This window comes from Ischnura elegans, chromosome 3 (assembly GCF_921293095.1).
Source record: "Ischnura elegans chromosome 3, ioIscEleg1.1, whole genome shotgun sequence".
Classification (NCBI taxonomy): Eukaryota; Metazoa; Arthropoda; class Insecta; order Odonata; family Coenagrionidae; genus Ischnura; species Ischnura elegans.
In genome coordinates this window covers 115,346,455-115,367,666 of record NC_060248.1, presented here as the reverse complement: position 1 = coordinate 115,367,666, position 21,212 = coordinate 115,346,455, and positions in this window count along the sequence as shown.

Sequence of the window (21,212 nt, the reverse complement as noted above, 5' to 3'; positions counted from 1 at the left end):
GACAACAGGTGATGTAATAAATTTGTCTTATTCAGCAATCATCACCTCAAATGGACGAGTAATTGACCATAGCTATAATAAACTTACTTTTCGGCCGGCCTCTGCGTGCACGTGCGGTAATGAAATCACTTGTACCGTAATTTGGAAAAGTTTCACAATTCGCAGAGTATGTAAATGCATATCCAATATTTGATATGTTATCTTTGTCCTCTGTCATAATCAGCGCTGCGAATGGCGAGTAATTGAGCATAGGTAACAGTGGCGCCGACTCCATGGGGCCTGAGGGGACACGAGCCCCCACAAAAATTCGTTATGGGTGTGAGGAAAATATGTGTCAGGCATATTGATTTTCCCCGGAGTGTCTAGATATCGAGATTCGAGTTGTCATGGTTCTAATGTTATTCATATAACTCTTCTAAAATGCTTTTAAAAAACTTACAACTCACTACTTATAAAATTTCCCGGGGCAAGATCCCCGGTTTGGCCCCCCAATATTTTTTGTAAACCGGCATCCCTGAAAGCTAATTATTATCAAATTATTTTCCGACGCCTATTAACGACGACGTGCGGAAATACAATGAAACGCAAGTCCTACCATCCTGAACATTGTTTATAATCAGAAAAATATATAAATGTATTTGCAATGGGTGATGTCTTAACTTTGTCTTCTGGCATTATCAGCACTTTGAGGGTACGAGTAATTGAGTATAGCTTATTGTTATCGTCTTACTTTTCTACGGCTCCCTGAGTGGACGTGCGAAAATACGATGACTTGTAATGCCTGTAATTTGGAAATTGTTTACAATCCGATAAGAATGTAAACCGATTTGTGATAAATTAATTTATTATTGCCCAGTAGCTGATACAGAGAAAACTCAAGGGTGGGGGGGCACAAAATTATCTTGAATTGTCTACAGTTTTATCGTAATACAAAATGATCAAGTCGAGGGCAGAGTATAAGAAAATTTTATTTAAAGTGATTGTACACATGTAAAAGAAAATGCCATCTTATGATGTATAAAAGTTATTATATTGCGCTTCTGAAACGTTCGGCAATACGGGCGGACCCGCAATTGGGGAGGGGGGGGGGGGCGTCCCACATCTGTATCCGCCACTGGCTGCCTTCATGGACAACCACCTGTTGCTTACGATCATTATTAGGGGACTGGAAAACGACAAAGGAAGGATATAATAATAGAAGTATAAAAACTGACGAAATAAAACTTAAATAAAATAAATAATTTTTGTGGAGTTACAAAGTTTTTTCATTTCATTATACTTAAAAGAATAAGAAATTATTAATATTATTATTATTTTTACTATTATCAGGGGCGGATCCAGGATTTCTTTCTGGGGCGGGGGGGCACAAGCAGGCCGTATCCAGGATTTTGTCGGGGGGGGGGGGGGGGAAGAGGGGGCACAAGAATACCTCGTAATACAAAACGAACGCAATGATAATGGGATAATGGGGAATTTCGCTGCGTATGCATGGTATTGACTATACCCTTCATGTGTTATTTCCTACTCTCCTGATGACGGTTGTAGGCTGCTATTCAGGATAAAATTGCACCGTGCTATTCGCCAATATTACGGGAGAGGGCGTAATATATTGCGTATTCTGTCCCTGGTGCAATACGGTATTCTGAACGGCGTAATTGATGCTTCAATTCCACCGGAAGGCGTATTTTACAAGATTTCTGAAGCGCCGGTGCAATTTAATATTCTGAACGGCGAATAGCACCCGGCAGGGTCGAAATAATGTAACAGCGTTTATCACCTTGACACCGTTTCCCGAATAACATTGCGCATTTCGATGTTGAATTGTTTTCTGAGGTTAAAGGAACTAAATCAAGCATTGAAAAATGCATTAATAGCTAGAAATAAATTTAAATCGTCTTTATTTATATTCAATAGTCGTAGCATACGTGCTAAATATTTAACTAGGTAAGTGAATTGTGTAGAAATTAACATTCGTGCATAATATGTAAGGCACAAGCTTGCTTCATCGACAGTACGTAAACAATAACAATTAATGCAAAGAATTATATGTTAATAAAGCGGTTGCTTTACTTAAATGGAAAGTACATACAAATATATGCTTCGAGTCGAAATTCTTTCACTCGCACTATTCGCTACCTTCTACAAAATTGGAATTTTATTAAAATATAATACTGCAGTCGACTTAAATTATTTTCTTGAAAACAAAGGGTTTATCCGAGCATCAATAAAGTTTCTGAACATATATGATTCACCACAGAGGTTTAATGTAATATCCATGAACGACATAATGCAAAATTTATCCTGCGGACTCGAATACAAATTGTTACCTCTATAAGCAAGATAGTTTTCCACACAATTAAGATTCAGTTCATCGGCACATTTGAGGGCCAATCCGAATTTAAAGTGAGCATATTAGAATCACCTAATACGAAAACGATTATTAGAAGTGACACAACAGCACTTTCCACACGATTCACTAGTGTTAGATTCACTTTTTTTTAACAGCTGTTTCATCCATTATTTAATTCACCATCACCTCCCTCTGCTTTTTTCATTTCTGTGGATGAAATATAGAGATTATTCCATGATAATACATGACAGCACAGCTGTAACGTCGTAACGTACTTATACATCAACCAAACAAAGAATAAACTGAAATTTAGAGAGTCATTTAATATAAAGCTATTATTAGGAATAAACCTTCCAGTTCATTCAGTCAAGCTATATCGTCACGAGCAACACAAGAAAAGTTGATACATACATATTTTGACTTGCAAAAAATAAACAGACTTAGAAGCCTAACACAATTACGAAGATCTTCAAACATACTTAATTTAAATGATTACTTCGCATAGCATACGCCTTGCGTAGGGCAGCCGAACTGATGTAGGTAACACAGTCATTATTTATTCCCAATAAATTATTACTATTAGTATGAAATTATCACCTAACCCAACCTAGCCATTGTGAAATCCATCCAAACCAAAAACACACTGCTGATTACCTGAATGAGATTTTCAAAGCGCATTATAAGTATCTATCCAAGGTTTGAATAAAAATTTTAAATGTAAATACAGCCATTACTTATAATTGCAAGTCAATATTCCGAAGAATACAGAAAAATATGTAACATTTCCTCTCCCTCATTGGTTGCGGTAACTGTTCAGAAAGTTTTTAATACGGGAAGAGGTGGAGCTTCCAAATAGCTCGCGCAAGAAATAGCACGGTGCTATTCCTAGGAAAATTATTACACCCCTTCATTCAGAATACGGGTCGGTGTAATAATGACCCGTGGAATAGCAACCGCTATTTATTCAGACTCCTTATCCAGAATGGCAGCCGTGAGCTACAGGCGGTTGTCCTTTAAGTATTAATGCCTTTTAATCGCCAGCAACAAGTATTACTCAGGGACGCCGACTTACGAAAAAAATAGGGGGGGCCCAACCGGGGATCTTGGCCCGGTAAATTTTATAGGTAGTGAGTTTTAAGTTTTCTTTAAGCATTTTAGAAGAGTCATATGATCAACATTAGAACTCTGATAACTCGAATCTCGATATCTGGACACTCCGGGGAAAATCGACAAGCCTGACACTTTTTTCCTCGCACCCATAACGAATTTTTGAGGGGGCTCGGGCCCCCTCATGCCCCATGGAGTCGCCGCCACTGGTATTACTACATTAAAAATTAAAACAATACCTAAATCTTGTTTACCCCTACACAAATGTAGTCTCATGTTCGCCCCGTCGCGTCGTACGGATGCTCTTAAATGATGGAGAAGTATAGTAACGGGCAGTTACTGTGAAAAGAATTAATGTGGTTGAAGTTCACAGTACCTACACGATGCCCCTTATTCACGAAGTGCCTAAAGATTCCCAAATCCGTAATATGAGAAATGCATATTCATAGTGTACCGTGGGACGCGTGTAGAAATCTTCGAATTGTTATGGTAAACATAACTTACCTTGGTGACGTTCTTACGTCCATTAAATTCATTTTCAATTTTCAACCAGCGTCGAACACTGGTCTCGAGGTTATTTTTCCTGTTTTCCTCGTATTTGATGTAGTCTGTTTTATTGACAATGTTAACGAGGAGTTCTTTCTCTCCGATGGTCATTCCCTTCATTTTGATGATATTTTACACAGTTAGATATACGATGTTAATGCAGCGACGCGTAGGACGGCGTAGGACCACACTGACCTAGTTACAGCCTATACCCCTCTTTTATGCTCGGTAGTGAAAGGAGGTAGGTTCAGGAGGGGATGGCGAAATGTACAGCCAATCACGGTGCGCGGACCGATTAACTATCACTGTTCGTAAGACAACGTTACTCCAGCGACAACTTGGACCACACTGACGGAGCTGTAGCCTTGATCTCTTCCTTTATTCTCGGCAGGGAGGCTGGTCCTGGAGGCTGGAGGGGACGGCGAAATATCCAGCCAATCACGGTGCGCGGAACGATTGTAGATATAGCTTCATAAACGCTGTTCGTTATGATAAAGGCCATTTTAACCGATTAATGATCATTCTAATGAAATTAATGTGCATGGTCGCTTGATATATGCGTTATCAACTTCAAGTTTTATCTTTCGGCCTGCATTATAGATGGCGTCAGTTAATACCGGGAAATTTAAATTGCCATCACTCGCAATTCCATTCATTTTAGTAGTAAAAATGGGATGTTTCTTAGGAGCTTTGGTTTATTACAACTCAAGTTACTAGAAATGCATCAAATTGGAAAAAGTAAAAATTTCAGTATCAAAGCCTCCCGAAAAATAACATTCCTTGCAATTAAAAGCTGAAGATTAACTATTTAACTAAACGTCATTACTGTTATAAGCATTGTAAAACAGATGCACCTCACCCTAATGGAAATTAATTTGCTAAGCATTACTGATCATTCAAATGGAATCAAGATTTTCCAAAATAATAATAATCTCTGAGCATTGCAAATAAACTTGAAGGCAATTAGTGAAATTCTTCTAATGAATCATAGTACGCTTAGGCATTCTTGAGAAAGGAAAAGAAATTGAAAACTGTGTTCCATTAGAAAGATAAAATCACGAAGATAATGAGCAGTTAATATAGCATCAACACAATTGAAACAAAAAAATTCAGGTGTCATATGATTCATGATAGTTAAAAAAACATCAACCATATCAGAAAAATAAAGTTTCCCGCTCGTTCATTAAACGAATAAAAACCATTAATGCTTTCCACAGTCATAGTGCTTGATTTTATTCCAGTAAGAAAACCTATGTATGAATTACCAGCATAAATGAATCTTTATTAGGAATGATCATTAAAACATGGTAATTCCAATGTGCGTATTCCTCCAGGACAATATTAATGAGCTTCAAACTTGATTAATATTTTCCTCCAGTGTGGACCATATATTGTCGACTATCGAAGGGGAATAAGTGGTCTGTGACTTCATCACTCAAAAGTGGAACGTTCTAAAAAATTTTTTTTTAGGAAGACGTTTTACGTATATCCGATTTACGTAAAGGCTAAATCATAGTGAGCTAAAGTGTAACAGCTTTGGGGCCTTGGGGACGCTCCAGTGGGAAAATAAGTCGCTATAAATGGACCTGGAATAGAATTCTTCCCATAAATAGATGCCTGAAATGTATTTGTATGGATTTGTTACAGTTATTTTAGGGCTATAACTCACGTTAGGGCTCAATGGGCCTTAGCTCCATACTTTAAAATTTTTATGGCCGAAGAAGTTTACCGATTTTAATGCTATTTTCACATGCAGAACGGCTAAATGATTGTGAAGGAAACTTGCTCTAGTGAGAAAAGCTCAGGGCCTCCGAGTCCGCTCATTGGGCATTCTAAATTCCAGAATATATCGTCTTGTTTTGCCAGAGGTTATGATGATTATTGCTGAATGTCACAAATGTTAATACTTATAAATTTTTTGGTGTACTTTTGTTAATTGCCATAATCGATACACAAACCTTCGTACTTATTTGACAGTAAACAACTTCATCACATCAATGTTTATTAGATCATATACTGTCTTCCATACTCTCTGACTGTTCTATCGATCTAACGTTTACCTTCTTCTGAGGCTTTGTTTGATAAGACATGAGTTATTTTTTAAGATATTTATGAATTTTGCTAAGTAACTTTAGTAATTTTGATTGTGGTGTTGGTTATCAGTTTTGATTAAGTTTAGATGGAAATATTTGTGCTGTAAACATTCCATAAATTTTATTAATTGTGAAAAATTGATTACTTTGAAATAATTTCCTTTGAAAAATATTTTTGTTAAGTTTTATTTACTGTTAGCTGTGAAAAGCATTCATCGCTGTAAAAAAACGGATTTAGAGTTTCCTTCTCCATGCACTTTTTTCGGTCAATTTTAGCATTGTACCCATGGCAGCGTAATACACTAATTGCAGGTAAAAAAACTGAGTGATACAAGAGAAAATGCGCTGTAAATCACTCACTGCAGTGAATGCTGATCTATTTATTATATTTCCTTTTGTTTCCAAGTCCTGGAAGCAATCCGCGTCCATGTAACCGCTGCGCTGCCCGCTTTTCCGCGGCTTTCATCATCGTTAGTCAAGGAAAGAGATTTTGTTGTGACTTCTCTCTAGGTGGCTTCTCATCCTGCTAGTCTCTCTCGCAGTACTCTGCATATTATCCAAGGCTACCTGCACTGGCATTTTTCTTGTTCGGTGTGCACGGGTATATTGTCCTTGACCACATGCGGATCTGAAACGCCTATATCTGGATGGAGTAGAAATGCCTCTCCTATGCATGCCTTCCAGGTCTTGCTGTTGTCACTTATCACTTGCAAAGTGTGTAGCTCAATGGGGTAACTATGGGGGGTATGAGGTGATAGATTCCCCCCAAAGCCTCAGAGAAACTAAAAAGTTATTTTAAACTAAATGGGATGATGATTAATCAAAAGAAGACTAAGGTAATGCGGTTGTGTAAAGCATCGCGAGCGAGGAATGTGTGACTAAAGATAAAAGAAGGTGAGGAAAAACTTGAGCAGGCAGAGCAATTCAAGTATTTGGGCAGCTTATTAGAGGAAAACGGACACAGTAGCATGGACATGAGGAAGCGAATTGCACTAGCAAAGGAGGCGTTCATGAACAGGAAGGAGCTTCTGAGAGGATAGTTATGTGAGAGTTTAAAGAAAAGGTTAGTGAAGAGTTTGATCTGGAGTGTAACTCTCTACGGTGCGGATACGTGGACACTGAGGAAAGAAGACGAGAGAAGATTGGAGGCATTCGAGATGTGGGTATGGAGAAGAATGGAGAGGGTGAAATGGACGGAGAGGAAAAGGAACGACGAAGTGCTGGACATGGTGGGTGAGGAGAGGCAGCTTTTAGAAGAGATACGGAGGAGACAGAAGGTATGGATGGAGTTAGTGCTTAGCTGGGAGGGGATGTTGAAAATGGTGTTAGAGGGAAGAATGTTAGGGAAACGAGGGAGGGGAAGGAAGAAAAAAGGATTTTTAGATAGATTGAAAGGGAATAGGCCTTACAGTGAATTGAAGAAGGCAGTGCTGGAAGGAAAGGGAGGCTCCCAGATCACTTCTTTATTACTCCATGGAAACCTACCTTAATCGGTAGAATACTATAATAGTAATAATTTAAGACCATTGTCTGGTTTTGGAGTAAAATAAAATGTGCTTAAAGTTAAAATTTTATTGCCAAAATGATGTAAAATTTATATCCAAGCATGATATTTTTCAAAACTTCTCCCGGTCTCCCCGTTGCCTGAGGGCGGGGGAATCGCCACACCAGGCTATCCCACCCCCTCCCCCAAAGCATTTTTTCCTAGGCACGCCACTCGTGTAGCGCAAGCAACAGGATGTCGGTACTCCTAGCCAAATAGCGATAGAATATTCTCTGCACGAAATACCGAAATGACAAAATATTTAATTAGGATGGCGCACATTAAAAATACAAGTTGATCATTATAATAAATTGTGCGTACTTTTGTAATGGAAAACCAATGACTTCTCCAATGAATGTGTAATTACCAACATGGATATTTTCTATTACCAACGCAGAAAATACTTCTTTTTTGACATATGTAGTAAAATAAAAAAAGAATTTGCGACAGAATGAGAGCTTAGAGACCGACATAAAAAACGACAGGAAATGCGTTGTCCATGATTGAACCAAAAAGTGTGCTTCTTGACCAATAAGTAATTAGTATTGCTTCTTGTTTATTTTGAGGTTTGGTCAATAGGTCTATAACCTTTTTTCCAAATTTTCGACGTACATTTGTCATCGTCATTGTCTTTCCACTTCAAGAGTATAAACCACCCCAGTTTGAAGCATTATCGTTGAGTAATGGATCGTCCAATTTAATATTTTTTCTATAATAATCCTCATCCAATGTAAAGGGAACTTTTATTTCCACAAGGAAAAGCACAACTGGATAGATAGTTGGGGAGTCATGACCCCTGTGATGCGCTTAATCCCTCCTAAATCCACCACTGGGAAAAGTTGCAGAAATACCCATAGGTAGGATAATGAGTGCAATTATTTCCATTTATGATTAGTTAAGACTATTATTTAAAGTACTTAGATAGCAATTTACACTCTACGTAAAAAAATTACGCGATACTTGCAAGCGATGTTTGATATGCAAGGGGAGAGTGTCCTTGATAACCGTCGGCGCGGCAACATCGTTTTCTAGACGAAATGGAAACTGTCCTCCCATGCCTGCCCTCCATCACCTGTTGCTGTTATGTAATACCTCCACATTAACAAGAGTATAAACCACCCCAGTATGAAGCATTATCGTTAAGTAATGGAATGTGAGGCATAAGCGAAAGTAAGTTGGTGATTCGTAGCAAAACATCATCAGGAAATACTCTGCGCTAAGAATTGATGTATCATTGGCCCTTCTAAAATCCAGAATAGCCATCCTATTACGCCAGAGGTTTTGATATTTTCTGATTTTGACAATAATTAATAACTAATGATTCTTTAGTTATTATTACCAATCTCGATACACAAATCATGGGCGTACCCAGCGGGGGGCAAGAGGGTGCAGCTGACCCCCTAGAAACAAACATCGCTAAAGTCTTCAAGAAAAATCAAGACTGAATTGAAATGAAAGTTTTCAACAAATATTCTTTCAACCCACAAAAAATTATCTCAGTGTAAGACGTGTGACTAAAAGAAAAATATTTTTTAAGCAAATAATTTTACGAACTCATAAAGGACTTATATTTTCTTATAATAATGGTTACATTCTCTATTTCCATGGTATAAGGTTGCAAGTTTAACGCTCGCATGGCTTGCCTCCCCATAGTTTTGATATGGTTTTGATCATGGGTACTCCCTTGGCACAAACCTTCTTGCTTATTTGAGAGAAAACACACTTCCTTCGGCTCAAACTTTTCTAGACCATTAACTGTCTTCTATTTGACTCTTGCCATTTAGCTTCTTTTTCAAGCTTTGGAACCTTTCCGCATATATGAGAGCTGCTGCAGGCTTTACCGTTGTTTCTCTCATCTGAAGTCTCAGAAAGAACCTGTCGTGACTTGTATCTCGGTGGCCTTGACAATTTCTACTAGCCTCTCTCCGCAGCCCGTTGCATGCGATTCTTGGCTACCCTCGCTGGAGTTGCTGCTTGTTTCATATGCGCGGGTAAGGGCAGGCGCGCACTAGCGCGACCACGACCACGACAGGTCTCTGTCGCACACCCTCCGACCAGGGCACGACCACGACCACACCCACGATACCAATCAGTTCGTATGGTTGTGTGACGTTACGTCGAAAATCTGCTTGATTTTTCACGTAAGTCCAGACAGGGCAAATACTCCAACCGTCGGTCACATGCTGGATCAGGGAAAAGACTCCACAAACAAGAAAAACAGCTCACAAGAAAAAGGTAGCCAAAAATAATTTACGAGTTATTACCGTACGATATCTATTCAAAGTAGAGTATTCAAAAAATCAGAAGTATTACAGAAAACAATGATAGTAAATTCATGATCCCAAAGGAAACATTACCAGCAGAAAATTGCTCTAAAAATCTCATGGCTCACAAGACATGTGACTCCCAGCAGGTCTCGACCAGAAAAGATGGCTTGCCTATGCAAGGCGAGACAGCATTTGAGGGGAGGGCTTCTTCCAGGGAGTGGAGGGGTAGCCAGGCGAATTCAACAACCGCCCACTGATGCGTCACTGCCCCTGCAGAAACGGCCGCTCCACAAAACACCATTCACTGGTTTTGAGACAACAGCCAGCACCCAGAATTTTCCCCTCAACTTCTGGGTTGGAGACATCAGAGGAATCGTTCATTGGAACACATGGAGGGGAAGGAGATACTGGGGTGAGGTGTTGGAGGGAGAGAGAGTTTGTGATAGGACAATGGTAAAACTTCTCACTCCAAGTGCAATACTAAGGCCTTAGCACCGATTTCCCCTTGCTTGCCAAGGAGAAGTATTTCTCCGCAGTAGTCCTATATAAGTCTTGCATTGCAGGTAGGCTGGTTCGGAGGCTGGTTCGGAGGCTGCTTCGGAGGCTGCTTCGGAGGCTGTTTCAGAGACTGTTTCCAGAGACAGGATTTTCCAGAGACAGGATTTTGCGAGACAGGGCACTTTGCTACAGGGACCCTTTGCGCAAAAAATCCTTTAAGTTCTGCGGATAAGTTCGGAGGAAGTTCGAGGAATTTCTGGGGGGGGGAGGGGTACCAGAAATTTTTGGGGGGGGGCAACACTTAAAAAATGCCACAGTTGGGTCGGAGTCAGTGCGCGGCGCGCCGTAAGAATGTGTGTAATTTCTGGCCGCAACGACCGCTGAGTCGGGGCCGACCAAATTCAAAAAGTTTGGTCGGACGACTCGGGTCCGACCAACGAGTCGGACTTAGCCTAGTGCGCGTCGCTCCATTTGTTGCAATGCAAAAACTGGTCGTGGTCGCGCAAGTGCGCGTTTGCCATAAGTGTCCTTGAAAATCGTCGTAGCGGCAACACCGTTTTATCGAGATTCTGGCTGATTTGCTGCGGCTCCCCTCATCACTAGCCACAGGAAAAAACTGTATAATTTGTCTCCCGGTGGCCTTGACTTTTCCCACTAGCCTCTCTCCTAGTGCTGTGCGAGTCTCTCGTGTCGGCGGTCGAGACGAGAATTTCATTTCTCGGCATTGTCGGGACGAGATTCTCGGCGCGGGGAGAGTCTCGCCTGGGTCGAGAGTCTTGACGAGAGTCAAGAAGTCTCGCCCCTTCGAGATTTCTCGACACCCGTCGAGACTCCCGGGCAAGGCGAGAATTTCCGATGAATACGCAATCCGTCGATGTTGGAGTTAAAGAGTGTGCAAGATACTAATTGAGTTCCTAACAAGAGATTTGAAAAAATATTTCCTTTTCCTGACCTAAATATTTAATATAAAATTTGAATCTTACAGTGTAGGTCTTTAAATTGAAATGTAAATTTTTTCGACGTTTCCATTTATTTACAAACCATTATCAGGGCTTAAAATGAAATTGAGCATAGAAATTTGATACATAGGCATGATATAGGGTTACATCAATGTTTCTTATCCTAGTAATATAATAAAAAAGCATTCATTTGTAAATTAACAAAAAAGAAGAGATCAGAGTCTAATTCTATAGAATTTTATATATATTTTACAATGTTTATTTATGGTAACCTAGGTACATGGTTACCGGTCAATTTTGGTTGATTAAAATTATAAAATATGCTTAAGTTGTCAATGCCGATCTTATATTAAAACTAATTTTAGTTTTGGAAATATATAAGATGTCTTGAAATAATCTTTTTGCTAAATTTTTTTCAATGTCTAAAATAGTAATAGTTTAATTTTTTTCGAGGAGTCGGGAGTCGCAACGGGTGTAGAGAAATCTTGAAGGGGCGAGACTTCTCGACTCTCGTCAAAACTCGATCCAGGCGAGACTCTCGGCGCGGCGAGAGTCTCGTCCCGACAATGCCGAGAAATGAAATTCTCGTCACGACCGCCGAGACTCTCGTGTGGTCGAGAGTCTCGCACTGCCCTCTCTCCGCAGCCCGTTTGCATGCGATTCTTGGCTACCCTCGCTGGCGTTGCTGCTTGTTTCATATGCGCGGAGAAGTGTCCTTGAACATCGTCGTTGCGGCAACACCGTTTTCTCTAGAACCTGCCTGCTTTTCCGCAGCTTCTCTCATCTGTAGCCAGAGAAAGAACCTGTTTGTAACTTGTGTCTCGGTGGCCTTGACTCTTCCTACCGGCCTCTCTCCGCAGTCCTCTTCATGAGATTCTTGGCTACCCTCGCTGGCGTTGCTGCGTGTTGTTTCATCTGCACGGGGAAGTGACCTTTAACATCGGCGGCGCGGCAACACCGTTTTCTCGTTTTCTTTCCGACCTCTGCAATCTTCCGCGTCCTTGTGAACTACTGCCCGCTTTTCCGCGGCCTCTCTCATTTATCGCAACAGAAGAAGAGTTTGTGACTTTTATTTTCTGGGGCTATCACCTATGACGATCCTTCATACCTTTTTTCCGTAGTTCGCTATAAATCGTAGCCTCCATCATCTTTAGGCATCGAAAGACAAATTGTGTCGGTGGCCTTGACTACTCCCACTAGCCTCTCTCCTCCGCCAGTTTAAATTGTAGCCTCCTTTACCTGTAGCGTAGCCATCGAAGGACAACTTTTCGATGTGGCTATGACTTTTCCCACAAGCCTCTGAGGAGAATCGGCTTGAGAGAGGCTAAGAGAATCGGTTTACCCTCGCCAATATTTCAACGCATTAAGTAATTAATGGTTGACCCCTACAGTCTGTATACTATAGAGTGGTGCACGGGCCCGCCAGCTACCTGAGTCGACCCGCGAGCCGCGATCGCCGAGGGGAGGGAAGGACAGACCATAAAAACTATGGGACCGACTCAGGTAGCTGGCGGACCACCCTACGGTATACAGACTATAATATGTATCTTGGTGTCAATGACTAAAACCACTAGCCCCTCTCTTCTCCGCCCGCTTATTTGCAGCCTCCCTTATTTGTAGCCTTCGAAGGACAAAATGTCGCCGTGGCCTTGACTATTCCCACTAGCCTCTATCTGTAGACCGCTTCATGCGATCCTTGTCTACCCTCCCTGGCGTTTCTACGTGTTTGATATAAACGAGGAAAGTGTCCTTGAAAATTGTGACGCGGCAACACCGTTTTCTGGAGAAGAAACTCCCCTCCAAAGCCTGTCCTACAGCACGTCTTGCTGTCAGATAATACTTTCATTTAGTGAGGCGTAAGCGACAATAAGTTGGTGACTCGTAAATAAACAGTAGAAGAAAATTCTAAGTATTAAAATATTATATTAGGATTACACTTAATTAAAAATACATATTGATCATGATAGAAAGATTAATCTAGCCTGTGTTACCCTTTATCTCGGTCTCTGTTACTCATCCTACCTACCCTCTGTCCCCCACCAATTTAAATTGTAGCCTCCCTCATCTGTAGCCATCGAAAGACAAAATACCGCTGTGGCAAATACTCTTTCCGCTAACCCACTTTCCACTGTCCGCAGTATGCGATCCTTGGCTATCATCACTCTCGTTCCTGCTTGTTGGATTTTCTCGGGGAAAGTGTCCTTGAACTTTGGCGACGCGGCAACACTGTTTTCTCGTTGGAGTAGAATCTCTCCTCCCAAGCTTGCCCCCCAGCACCTTTAGCTGTCACGTAACGCATTATGTGAGGCTTAAGCCACAGTAAGTTGGTGACTCGTAAATGAACAGCAAAAGATAATTATCTGCACAAAGTAATAAAATAGGATTACACTTCATGAAAATTGCATTTTGATGGCGATAGATAGATAAAGCTTACTTGTGTTATGAATTACTTGTCTTATCCAATATATAACAAATACCCAGATAGGTATATTTTAGTGCAGAATAAACTCTCATATTAAATAATAGGGTGGTTTCCTATTATTTTTTTATTGCCTTAATCGAAAGATTATTACTCCTGGAGTACGTATTTCACGCTTTTAGATTTTTAAATGATAATATCTATTTTTCGCGATTAAATGAAAAGTGAAAATTTTCAAGCGCGCGAAAACGCGACGCGTTAGTAGGAATGATGGGAAATCTCTCCGTACATCGTATTTCTGGTTCCCCCTCCGCCCGGTGAGGTGACCTTGAGGCGAGGCTTAGCGCTGATACGTCGCAGGCTGCCAGCGGGTAGCCTAGTGCCCTGCCGCCTGGTAGCGCTTGGCTTAAATAAGGATTATTAATACCTTATTAAACGAGGAAAACTTTCCGACCTTAGCCAGTTTTAATAAGTGATTATTAAGACATGTTTCCCTGAGCTCTGCGCCTCATGCATGCATTGGTAACCTCAGACGACGTATAACTCCTATCTTCTCCTATAGAAACTAGGTCCCTGTGACGTCACGTGGAGTGGCATCGCATGGGCGCCAATCTGGCCCTTTTCAAATGAGGATAAAAATGGACCATTGCCATTCGTCTACTCCGGCATTTATAAAACGAAATAATTTGTATTTTATGAATACACTAATGGTGGGTAACGAATCGCAATTATTGCCTCTTGTTTTCTTTGATGAAGGAAACTACCCTATTGTGGGAAAATAAAAAAGAATAAACGATTACTTAAGAGCAGAGGGACGATGTAAAGAGACGACAGGATGTGGGTGTCCTTCTTTGTACCAACAAATGTGCTTCTTGACCGCTAAGTTAATAGAATTGTTTACGTTGAGGTTTCGTTAATGAAATTCTTCCCAACTTTTCAACGTACATTTGTCTTCTTGATTGTCTTTCCATTTGAAAAGTGTAAGCATCCGAGTTCGAAGCATTACAGTGTATACACTATAGTAATGGTTCGTCCAATTTCAAACTTATTCCATTGTAATCCTCATCCGAAAAAAAGGAAACTACTTTTTCCACAGTGAAATGCACTCCAAAATGCAATGGAAGAAGTTCGTTGATTAATATTCATTCAATAATTATGCTAATGATTTTTTAATTATTTTTACAAGGAACTGAATCCTTTTTAACACTTACCCTCAGGTAAGCTAGGGACAATCCCATCTGGTTCGATCGAAATATGGACGATTTTACTGTAATTAATTTTTTCATTAGTTCCAGCACTATTGATCAGGCTAGTACATTCAAGAATTATGTATACCGGAGTTTGAAGCATAGTAGTGAAGTAGCGATTAGTCAGAATTGAAAGTTATTTTACATAAAAATGAAGCTTCTTTCATCCTTGTAGTGGTAAATGGTGGTAAAAATGTTTTGTGTCTGTTTTAAGGACAGCTTTATTTTCCTGGAGAAGAAGAAGTACCTCTTCTTCGGTATTTTTTGCGCAAATTACGATGTTTGCGTTTATCTAAGGCCATAGCTAGTGGTCTTATATCGTAAGCAGTGGTAGTAAAACTATTATTTATATATAATACGAAAATTTCTGCTTCTTCTACTCCTAACTCCTTACTTTATGCTTTATCGTCCTGGCTGATGGCATTTTTCGACAAAATTATCTCAGACACTTTTAAAAAATTATCACTGGCCAATCATTTTTTCTTCTATGAGCCTTTCGTATGTCTTCTCTTTCTTCTAATCATAGCTTATTACTTGAAATTATTTTTTTTGTGAAAATTCATCCACTGTTTCCTCGTTGCTTTTACCATTCTCTGTAGCAAATTATAATGATTATTGCACTGTTCAGAGATAACAAAAAAGCTATACAAAATAAAACATGCAACCACATCGGTTGTAACAATAAATTTAAAAAAATAATTGTAATATGAATTGTAAATCATGAATAATTTATTTATCTATTCATTTTATAACTATGTACAAACAAGAAATAATGTTTATACAACAGTTTAAATTTTCAAATGTAAACAAACATTCTGGTCCGGCTAAGCCGAAATTGGCTTGTCAGCAGGTGCCAACTTAAGCATTACAATTTGTGTCTTGTAAAAATTACTAAATTAACAATTTCATTAACAAACAAATTAAGCATTAAAAAAAACATTCTTAATAGCAAATAAGCATATCATTACATAAAATACTCTTACATTCCATTATCAACAACCAGTCAATATCCATGTCTTAATTTTTCTTTTTACTTCACTCAACGATTTTAACTCTTTAAATTCGCTCTTCAAATTATTAAACAGTTTAGGTACAACAACTTTCAATTGCCTACAACCCTTTTACGTATAACATCGCAATAATAATAATAATAATAATAATAAAAGAAAAAAAGCAGATAAGTAAAGTAAATAACTTTGAATTTGGAATTCAACGCATAGTTGTTGTTTTCTTGTTTTCAATTTGTTAGAATTAAGTTTCTTATTTCTCACAAACAACATATGGTACTGACAACGGTACTCACTGCAATTTTTAATTTGTATGACTGGTTGGGGTGAGATTTTGACCTACCGGTACAGCCCAAAGGTAATTGTAAAAGGTAAAGTAGTGTAACTGACCTCTTACTGTTAGATAAACTCGGATGAGAATCTCTGTCAAACCGTAGAATGACAAATAGACTAAACCTTTTAGATGAATTCAAGAGCCGTGTCTTTTATAACGAAATTAGCCATATCATACGGACGCCAACACACTGCGGAAGATCAGATCATATAAATGAAATAAGAGATAGACTGTAGGACAGATAGATTCAGAATGTCTTTTATTCCACGATAAATAAGATATTATTACAGCAGCGTTAGAATAATAATAATAATAATAATTTATTCTTCCATGCATACATATTTTTTACAGATTATTACACCCATTCAAGGAAGTAAGGTAGCCCATAAGGCAATAAGCCTGTGTTTAGGCTAACTTCAAATTTCATAAATTGCGGAAATGATAACACATACAACCAAAATACACAATACCTTGAGAAAAAAACATTATGTGCGTAATAATATCATAACAGAGCTGACCGTAAGATGAGATACAACTTGTAATGTACAACACATATGAACTCACAAATAGATTTAACGACTTGTAGTGTAGCCATCTAGTTATGTGTAACTTAATGCATGTTTCTGAATTTTACTATTATTTTTAACAGGATATAGTAGTATAATTTGACGTTTTTTGGACCGCGTAGTGTGCATGTGGGAGTCCAATTGCATGGTCCATCCTGGTATTTGATCACCCCCTGCCAAACACTCTAGAGGTGGCTCGCAGGGTATCATGTAGATGTAAGGGTCGCTCCTTCGGCGGTGTGATTATGTGATATTCTACTTTTTTGTGAAAATTTCTTTGGTGCTGATAGCTTTCTGATGCAATTTTTCTCGGAAATGAAAACCAGAGAAATCTATTCTTTTCACCGCTTCCTTCGCCTTGACATTATCTGCGTTGGCTCATTGTTTTTTTTACATATACATATAGATAATACCCTACGAGCCACCTCTAGGGTGTTTTGAATGGGGCCTTTAAATGTAGTGTCAGTGATATTTTATGTCACATTGGATCAGGAGTGATTTCAATTTTATCATTCGAGGCCTGTCAATCTTCGAGGAGGAATGTATGCCATAGTTTTCCCTTTCTTTCCTTACGCCCAATTGCGCCGGTGCCGTTTCAGACCACATACTTTTTTGTTTGGCTTTTATCTATTTTGTTTCGAGCAAAGGTTATATACATATAACAGACATTTGGGATCACGACCCAAGTATCCCAATACATGCACACTGCTTAACTTACTCATATACGAGTCTTTTCTATGCCTTAAACTCCGTCAAATCATAGGTATTTAATGATTGTTATTTTATTAATTTCAAAAAGCAAAAAAAAAATACAATAATCATTATTTTCGCTGATGCGAAGGAAATGTCAAAAATACAAAAAAATAATAATCAAATATTGTTCAGTTCAGTTAATAATTGAAAAAATGACCAAGCTATAAAATCGAATAAAAGAAAAGAAAAAATATAAATAAAAAAATATTAACGTTGAAATCTGCGAATGCTTATGCTTCCAACTTGTGATTCCATTAGTTTTTAACCTTCATTTTCACACAAACAACACTTCAGACGCCAACAGTCTATACGTGTTAACTCATGTTCTTGTACATTGTTATCCGACTGGTTGAGGTGAGAGAGAACTCGCCGGAACTGTTGTGTGTTCTCGCCTTCGGCGTTGTGATTTATCGTAAGGCTATTTCATTTCCAAGCTCTGGAACCATTCCGCCTCCAAATGAACCGCTGCCCGCTTTTCCGCGGCTTCCCTCATCTGTAGCCGCACGAAGTGAACTTGTTGTAACTTGTGTCTTGGTGGCCATGACTCATCCACAAGCGTTTATCAGCAGTCCGCTTTAATTGTAGTCTCCCTCAACTGTAGCCGTCAAAAGACAATTTGTTAAGATCGTTTAACCCGAGGCACATCATGGAGCAATATGACTTATGCATTTAGGCGAAATCGAAATTGTGTCGTGTAAATCGGTGAATTGCTAGAACAAATGCGGGAATGCGTTGGTACGAGACGGCAAACTATCCCATTCTCTAAATCCAAGCTCGCATTCTCGCAATTTCAACATGTTTGCAGTGCTAACCTGGGCAATGACTTGCCCCGTGTAAAACAGCTCAAAGAGAATTTGTTTTAACTTGTCTCTCAGTGGCTATGACTCTTCCAACAAGCCTTTTTTCCGCAGTCCGCTAAAATTGTAGCCATAGTGAGACAATTTGTTATACCTCATATCACTGTGTCTACGACTCATCCCACTAGCCTCTCCCCTCCGCCCGCTTAAATTGTATCCTCCATCATCTGTAGCCATTAAAAAAACTTCTGATGACCTTTAAAAATTGTGATAACCTAGCCGGCAGCTTCAGGAACAAGCTTAAACAGATATCGAAATGCTATTGAGGAAATGTCAATTCTAAACCCGTTACAGTCATTTGAGGAATACTATGAACTTGATTTTACCAGTGCGAATTCATAGTCTTTTTAATGTTATTTTTTCCTTCTCTGACGGCAATTATAGTCGTATGTGTTACTCCTATGATGAATAAAGATTATTATTATTATTCTCATTTTTCTAGTTTGTGCACTTTCTCAGCTGGTTAAAACCAGCTGGAAATATTTACCTATCCTAAGGGCAAATTAGGATTAGGCTCGTATGTAAAGGAAGAAAATTCACCCAATGTCCGATTGAGTCCAGTCCAGGAATCTTCTCACAATCTGGCAAGTCTGTAGTAAAACAGCTTTTTGCCTGAGGTTGGCGATGAGGCGAAATTGAATTCTCAGGTCTACTACTTCTTTTTTGAATCGTTTTGATAAGACTCCCTCCGCAGAGATTATTAGTGGCTGAATACTGACTTCTTTCAACTCCCAAATATTTTTTATCTCACCACCCAAATTTTCACATATTTGTATTTGGATTCAGTGACATTTCTACATCAACTATATTCGCTCTTTGCTGTGATTTTTGGATCAATGAATTACCAGGTCTATCGTAATCTATGGTTTTATCTGTAAGTATCGGTCTGCCCCAGTATAGAATATGTGTTTCTGTCTCTTGCTCGGCGGGTGGATGGTATTTGTAATAGGGTGGGGTTTTGTTTTTGAAGTCCACGAGAAGTTGCTAGGTTTTGGTGGATAATTTTGGTCAACTGATTGTGCTTATTGAGATATTCATTACCAGCTAGAGCTGAGCAGCCTTAAGTTATGTGTTCCATGGATTCACCTGTTTTCCAACACGTTCTACACGTTTATCTGCAATTTCAAGTTTTTATAAGTTTGTTTTCATAATTATGAGTTCGTATAACTCTGTATTGAATTTCCATCACAAACCCTTCAGCCTCCGTGTATAATTAGCCATTATGGAGCCACTTCAGAGATGCGTCTCTGTCAACCCAATCCCCTTGCATCTTTATCTTTACATATAATTATTATTACTTATCACTGTGTCTACGATTCATCCCAATCAGTGGCGTAACTTTGGGGGGGGAATGAGGGGATGTATTTATACCCCCCCCCCTCAAAGCCCCGGAGAAATAAAAAAAATATTTGTAAATCTTGTCTGGATTTGATGTATAATAATTGCATCTGCTAAAAGTTAAATTTTAAGTGATAAAATGATGTAAAATGCATTTTCCGGCGTGTTATTTCTCTAAATGTTTCCTGAAATCCCCGTTTCCTGGGGGGGGGGGGGGGGTAGCACCCCTATAACCCCCCAAAGCACCCTCACGCCCCCCAAAGCTCCGTTATCCCCCCAAAGCTCCGTCATCCCCCCAAAGCATATTCCTAGTTACGCCTCTGGATTCCCAATAGCCTTTCTCCTCCGCCTGCTTAAATCGTAGCCTCCGTCATCTGCAGCCATCGAAGGACGAATTGTCTGGGATGCTCTGAATTTTGTTTCAGCAGTCCTCTGCATGCGATCCTTGGCCATCCTCACTGGCGTTCTACGTGTTTTATATGTTCGGGGAAAGTGTCCTTGAAAACCGTTGGCGAGGCACCACCGTTCTCTCTCGACGGTGTAGGAACTGCCCTCCCATTCCCACCCTCCAGCACCTTTTGGCGTCACGTAGCGCTTACACTATGTGAGGCTTAAGCCAGAGTAGGTTGGTGACTCGTTACAAAAGAGAAACAGAAAATTCTCTCCACAAAGTATTGAATTATTAGGTACCTGCTTTTACGGCACTTCCCGCGATATAGTGATGTTGAAATACCTTCTTGCACCAAAAATAATGATTATGGGTCCTTGAAATCAATACCGGTGGTCGATAATTGTTTCACGAGAGCAATCGTAAAATTTAAACTGCGAAAGAGTATTTGTACACAAGTTATTGTCAAATTGTAGAAGTAAAATTCCCTATTAATGAAAAATCGAATAGACTTGTGAAAGGTACCTTAACCTCGATCCGACAGTTTTATTGCTATTCAGTGGTATTTTTTATTGTGTAAACAGTAGTTTCCTTCTTATTGATAGAGGAATATCATCACGTAAATTTGAAATTGAACGAATCATTTCTGCACTCCAATGCTTCTAACTCAGGTTTTTTAAATTTTTGGAAAGGAAAGACAATATAGGTGACACATGTGTCGAAAAGTTGGCAAAGAGAGAGAGGGAAAAGGGGAATTATCAAAGAACTAACTGATAGATAGGACTAAATAAACTGTCCATCCGGAGATTGTCAATAGATTAACGATGGATATTTTTTGCGCCGATTTTATTGTTTGCGACTTCTTAAGGTTTTGCTCCCATGCTTGAGTGATAGCAACATGTGCTGGATGGGAGATAATGGTTTTTCCTTTAAGCCAAAG